The sequence below is a fragment of the Ambystoma mexicanum genome, chromosome 1p, assembly GCF_040938575.1.
Source record: "Ambystoma mexicanum isolate Mex_15411 chromosome 1p, UKY_AmexF1_1, whole genome shotgun sequence".
In the NCBI taxonomy this organism is placed as follows: Eukaryota; Metazoa; Chordata; class Amphibia; order Caudata; family Ambystomatidae; genus Ambystoma; species Ambystoma mexicanum.
The window spans coordinates 1224878571-1224885353 of NC_090921.1; the positions used below are offsets into that span (position 1 = coordinate 1224878571).

A 6783-nucleotide genomic window follows, 5' to 3' on the forward strand; every position below is an offset into this window, starting at 1 on the left:
TAGAGGCAGCAGGAGCAAGACCTTCCCGGAAAGGAAAGAAAAAAAAAAAAAAAAAAAAAAATATAATATAAGGTCCCAGCGAGTTACCCACAGTGACTCACAAGACTAACAAGCCAGCACAGGCAGAGTGTACTAAGAAGAGTCAGGTGCAGCCACACAAAGAAAAAAAAAAAAAAAAAAAAGGGAAAAGATTTGGTTTTCGAAGGAGCATCCTATCAGGAAGTGGGCAGCAGAAGACACCTGCACGCAGGTTCAGAGGCACACAGCACCCCTTATCATGTCTGATTATGAGTGGAGTGAGGAGGAGCAGTCCTTAGACTTGGCTGCAAGCTTCAAGGAGGTGCTAGGGAATTCCCTGATAGATGCAGTGGCTCAAGGGGTGAGACCCTTACAAGAAAGGCTAGAGACACTAGAAGCTATGCTTCATCAGCCTAAGGAAAGCACCAAGACGACTCGCAGCTTGCCCATGGAACCCTCTGGAGCAGGGTCTAAGGGGAGTATTCAGGCCCGCAAGAGGAAAGCCTCTGCAGACCCCCAGGGCCCAGCGGATGGGGCAGAAGATAAGGCCCCGGAGGTCGCCGACGCTTTCGCGAAGCTGAAGAGAGCATATTTGCAGCGTCAGGCCGTGCCGGACCTCAAGACCCCCTCTCCCGGGGAAGATAATATGGGAGATGACCCAGGCTCGGAAGAAGAGCCAGAGGAGGAGGACTTATCCCCTCAAGAGCCGGAGGTACCAGTCGAGGAGGAGTGGGCGACGCCCAGCGGGGGAAAGAAAACCCGCAAAGAGAAGCACCTCGATGAGGAGCAAGATGATATGTTCGATCCGGACGCCATCAGAAATCCGAGATCTTCCGACTGGCAGCCTTCTCCAAGAGTGGCTCAGTACATGACGGCAAGGCTCAGGAAAGCACTGGACAAGGAAGTCCGACAGCGACTCCGGGCAGAATGTCCCAGACCGGACTTACCGGGGAAGGTGGCGGAAGCCCCCGAATTGGATCCAAAGATGCTCACCTTTGTTTCTAAAACCAGTAAGGACCCCCGTAAAGGGATTGATAGATCATGGAAGAGTTGCCAGGAGAAGGTCCTGGACTTAGCCGGTCCGCTCGCTAAGATCATGGACCTGGCCGAAAGAGCGAAGGACACAGGCGAGGAGGTGGACCCAGAGGCCCTAGCAGGATGGGCACAAAGGGCAGTTTGTCTCCTAGGTAACGCGAATTGCGCAATAGCCTCCGAAAGGAGAAGAGGATTGCTTCTGAAGATAGACTCGAAGCTCAGTGACCTGGCATCCTACGAGGCCGGGGAGACAGCGCAAGGCCTCTTGTTTGGGGAGACTTTCGGGAAGGAGATGGGCCGATTTGTAGGCACATACACATCACTGGAGAAAGCACAAGCTTCGATCCGCAAGATCTTCCCACAGAGAGTTTTTGCCGGGACCGGTCGTTACAGGGGTCGCTCGACCGGTCGTCAACAAGGAGGCAGGAGACCCCCGAATCACAGAGCCCAGTACTGGGAGAACAGGCAGCAGGACACGTTCTTCCCGGCCAGAGGTCGTAATAACAGAGGACGACGAAGTAGAGGCTTCGGTCGGGGCCAAGGGTTCACACCAGGTAAGAGCGGTAACATACCCTCCAGTGGGAGGGAGAACAAAGAGGTTCTGGGGAAGTTGGCGCGCGCTTTCCAGCGATGCCTGGATTTTGCAAACCGTCAGAGGTCTGCAGCTAGAGTTCATCCAAGACCCAGTGCAGACAAGAGTCCCCCAGCGCCAGCAACTAGCAAGAGGGGAGCAAGCAGCCCTCAATACCGAGTTAGAGCTCTTAGTGAAGAAGAGAGCCATAGAAAGATGCCCCGGGGTGCCAAGTTTTCTCAGCAACATGTTTCTCGTTCACAGGAAGGAGAAAGTGCGCCCAGTGATCAATTTGAAGGAGCTAAACGGATGGATAGTGTACCATCATTTCAAGATGGAGGGAATCCATCAGCTCAGAGACTCCCTGAGGGAGGGGGACTGGCTAACCAGGTTAGACCTGAAAGATGCCTACCTTACAGTCCCAGTACAGGAGCGATTCAGAGGATTTCTAGCTTTTCGCTGGAAGGGACAGTTCTGGCAATTCAGGACTATGCCATTCGGACTTGCGTCAGCGCCTTGGGCGTTCACGAAATTGATGAAACCGGTAGCCGCAGCCATCCGAGAAAAAGGAATTCGGCTGATCATATACTTAGACGATCTTTTACTTCTAGCGGAAGATCAGAAGGTATTGGAATATCAGACACAGTGGGTTCTAGACCTCCTGCAGTCGCTGGGGTTCCTAGTGAACACAGAGAAGTCGGATACGAAGCCGGCACAGAGGTTGGACTTTCTCGGATTCATCCTGGACACGAGGAAAGCCACCCTGGAACTTCCAGCGAGGAAGATCCGAGATATCAAGAGAGAGATCCGAACATGTCTGGGGAAGAGAGTCATATCCCTGAGGACCCTAGCGAGGATTGTGGGCTTACTGGCAGCCTCGATACAAGCTATTTTTCCAGGTCCCTTACACTATCGAGCTTTACAAAGATTGAAAATCAGACACCTGCAACAGGGACTGAGATATCATCAATCGATACCTCTAGATCAGGAATCAATCACGGAACTGGAATGGTGGTTGCAGAATATGGATGCCTGGAATGGGCGTGCCATATTCGGGGACCGGCCAGACCTCGTGATAGAATCAGACGCCAGTCGTATAGGATGGGGAGCGCGTTGCGGAGAGTTGCAGACCGGAGGGAGATGGAGCGCAGAGGAACTGAACCTGCACATAAACTGCTTAGAGCTCCTAGCAGGCTCCTTCGCTATAAAGACTTTCACGAGAGACAGAGTGAAGTCTTGCGTCCTACTGAAGATGGACAACATATCGGCAGTGCGTTACATAAACCACTTAGGAGGGACAAAGTCCAGGCTGCTAGCCGAGTTAGCGAAAGATTTCTGGCACTATTGCCTGAGGACGGGGACATCAGTGACAGCGGAGTACTTACCCGGCTCGCTGAATGTGATAGCAGATTGGAACTCCCGGTACCTCACAGATTCCAGCGACTGGAAGCTAGACCCAGCAGTATTTCAGATGATAGATCAGAGATGGGGTCCGTTACACACGGACCTGTTTGCGTCTCGTCTCAACGCCCAGATATCAAACTATTTCAGCTGGAGGCTAGACCCAGACGCGAAGGGTACGGACGCATTCCTGCAAGACTGGACAAGCGGCACGCATTACGCTTTTCCTCCGTTCATGATGCTGAGCAGAGTGCTGGCGAAGTGTCGGAGGGAGAGTGCAGAGCTAGTGCTGATAGCGCCGTTGTGGAAAGCCCAAGTGTGGTTCCCGACGCTGATAGAACGATTGATAGACCTGCCGAGGATCCTCCCGGAAGGGGAACGATTGCTCACGGACCCAGCTGGGCAGTGTCATCCTCTGAGAATGAAGAAGACACTCCCGCTCATCGCGTGCAGGATATCAGGAGACGATGGGAACTGCCAGGCATTTCGATGCAGGCAGCAGAGCTTATTGCCGAATCCTGGGCTCCATCGACTCGGAGGAGCTACGACGCGGCTTGGGCCAAATGGACGAGTTGGTGCAGAGGGAGAGGTTTTCATCCCATTTCTGCTCCTATAGTGGCCATACTGAATTTTTTGGCGAACCTGCTGCAAGACGGGAAAGCATTCCGCACTATTGGAGTGTACAGGTCAGCGATTTCAGCTGGTCACATGCCGATTGAAGGGGCACCAGCGGGTGAACACCCAGCAGTCTGTAGGCTCATTCGAGGTGCTAAATTTAAAGCGCCACCGGTTCCCAGATATACGGTGTTATGGGACGTCACGAGAGTTTTGGAGCTATTAGAGAGATGGCCAGTGAATAGATTTTTATCTCTCAAGCAGTTATCAGGCAAATTAGCTATGCTGTTATGTCTCATATCCTGCAAAAGAGTGTCGGATGTCAGGGCCTTAGAAATCAATAGGAGGAGGTTCGGTCCAGAAGGAGTGACCTTCGTAGTAGTGCAGAGGACGAAATCAAGTACATCCGCAGTGCACTATCCCTATTTTCCCAATAATGTCAAATGGTGCATAGCTAGCTGCATCAAGGAATACGAGGCCAGGACGGCAGATGATAGAGCGAGTAGTACAAATCAGCTACTAATAGCGCGTAGGAAGCCCTTTCAGGCAGTAAAGACAGCCACTATAGCGAGATGGGTCAGAGAAGTAATGCTGGCAGCAGGGATCGATTTACAACAATTCGGTGCACATTCAGTGAGAGGGGCTATGGCGACCAAAGCATATAGGTCAGGGGTTCCCTTGCAAGATATTATGGCAGCAGCAGACTGGGCGAATGATCGCACATTTAGAGAATTTTATTTTAAACCAACAGAGAATATGGCGAGTGCAGTATTGGGACAGCTTTGAACAAGCATAATGCTCGCCTCCAGTCTTGTCATAGAATAAAGATTACCCCTGCTAACTGCGCAGGGAGTATTAATTCTATTAAAGACTAGGAGGCGAGCATTAAATTCCCACCCGAGAAATGTATTGTGCATATTATTCAATGTTTGTATGTGATAATAATATGTGAATGACAGCAATACATGGACACCTCCCTGATTTTCTGCTTTTCTATTATCTCTAGGAGAGGAGCAGAAGAATAATTGAAAGGATAGACGAGTAGAAGTCGTTGCCTGAGTTCAAGGAGTGCGACATTCGTTTGGAAAAGTTCAAGTCATTGCCAGTTGCAGGACTAAGTGTGGAATTTTCTCTGGAGTTTTCTCTGGGATTTTCAGAGCGAGTAAAAGAGAGGAGGAGCTCAGGGACAGGATATGGTCATAGCTGAGCTGGAATAGGATGGACTACAGAGACTATGGGGATTGTAGTTCAAAGAAGAAAAAGTCTGTTCAGACGGTTTTTCAGAGTTTGGTATAGTTTTGAGTTTGTTGAAACTGCTGTGAAGAGTAGTGAATAAAAGAAGTTGAAGCATAATGCTCGCCTCCTAGTCTTTAATAGAATTAATACTCCCTGCGCAGTTAGCAGGGGTAATCTTTATTAGCAGGTACTGTGTCCGGAATCTGTATTCCAGATCTGGTATGGTGTCCGTAATTATTTAACCCAGGGAAGGTATGAAGTACTTTATCGGAAGTCATTAGCTCCAGAGCAGGTATTGTGTCTGCACTCATTCGCTCCAGGCAGTGGATGTGATGGGCTTTTACCATTGGCGCAAGAGAAGCTAGTCTCTGCTGATATTCATCGGGGTGTGGTTTCTGTGTCTGCAGCTATTAGACCTAGAACAGGCACTGTGCCTGCAGTTTTTATATACATAGTCACTTACACCAGAGCAGGGTCTGAAGTAGCTGCACAGCAGTTACTGCGTCTACCAGCATTCCAGAGACTGAACTGTACCGTAAATGAGCTTCAGAGCAGCTACTGTGTCTAGATACCAACAACAGGCAGCCCTAATTTCAAAACCAGATGTTTAGAAAGTCACATAGTTATGTTTAATCGCAACATGTGATAAGTACAATACAACGAATTACAGCTTCAACGTGCATTTCCAGAGGTTGCAAAAGGGCTCCTCTTACCCAGTGGTGGAAATGGTAAACATTTAAAGGGGGATCCCACAAGGGCCATAGTAGGGGTGAAGATTGGAGGTAGCTGGCAGTTGGACTCCACTCAAAGGAAATACTCAAAATATTTTTTAAATAGTGCAAACTATTTCATGCTGCTCGGATGACTTTTTGCAATCTTATTTAAAAATAAAAAAAAGTGTCATTTGCCAGGAGATGTGTTGGGCTGGTCCCTTGCTTATATTTAGTGCAAAGGTGGGGGTATGTCTGCCCCCGTAGTGAAAATTCAAAGGTTGGCACCCACGAACCAACAGTTTAATTTCCTAAACTGTCAGCACAATAGAAGCATTTATTTGTGATTAACCAGTTTGAAAAACATACAACAGCTTTATAAATGATATAACCTGTGACAAAACAAAAAGGGGGACACAAATTACAGAGCATGTGTGGTAGTCCGACCAAAAAATAAAACGTCAAAGAAAACCAGAGAATGCAGGCAGCACTTTTCAGTTTGGAAATGACTTTTGTTTTCTGTGGAAGTGTGAAAACAGCCAGAGCACAAAGGCGGAAGACGAGCAAATGATGGCTGAGCAAAGGAGCACAGAGAAGATTTTATCACCGGGGTCTCGAGAACGCCCGGTCAGGGCTGAGGCTGACCAGGTCCCGAGATCCGGCCAAACATCTGAAGCCGGATCTCGGACCCGGCAAGAGCCGGCCCATTGGCCAGCCCTGCTCTTACCAACATAACAACAAAGGAGTGTGAACGAAGTTAACGGATGCTAAAAGAAATGCATATAAAATTCGCTACACGAGCCGGGATGCATGCACTCACCTAATGCTACCTGCAATCAGGACACGAGCGTTTAGTAAAGGGACGCCTTAACCTGCTTTCTTTATCAATCACACATGTAAAGTCCCTATGAGACTCCATAGCATTCTGTGTTCGTTTAAAAGTTTGCCGACACTTTCTGAAATGCCTTTATAAGATCATGGCGTATAACACGTTTTCTGTTAAATGGCCGTGACGTTTTCACGTGGGACGTCCACGTGCTTAGGGTGAGAATTGCGGAGGAAGGAGCACTTCGTGTGTGTACAGGCAGGTATTTATTTTTTATTGTGTATTTATAATGCACCTATACATCCAGGAACTGTTCTGAAGCGCCAGCTATATTTAGGTGCTGGAGGGTTTGTTTTTCCTATTTTGATTTT

General features: G+C 48.9%; 1 protein-coding gene across 2 annotated transcripts in view; it reads right to left on the reverse strand.

Annotated features, from left to right (window-relative positions):
* LOC138452228 (uncharacterized) overlaps positions 1-6527 on the reverse strand; it is a 404096-nt gene extending 397569 nt beyond the window's left edge. Inside the window, exon 1 of one of the 2 annotated variants that reach the window (XR_011260203.1) lies at positions 6407-6514. The gene's annotated coding sequence lies outside the window, so the exon portion shown is untranslated. Of the gene's footprint in view, positions 1-6406 lie in introns of both variants that reach the window. The other variant, XM_069604957.1, reaches the window with a different exon arrangement.
* Positions 6528-6783: the final 256 nt, after the last annotated feature.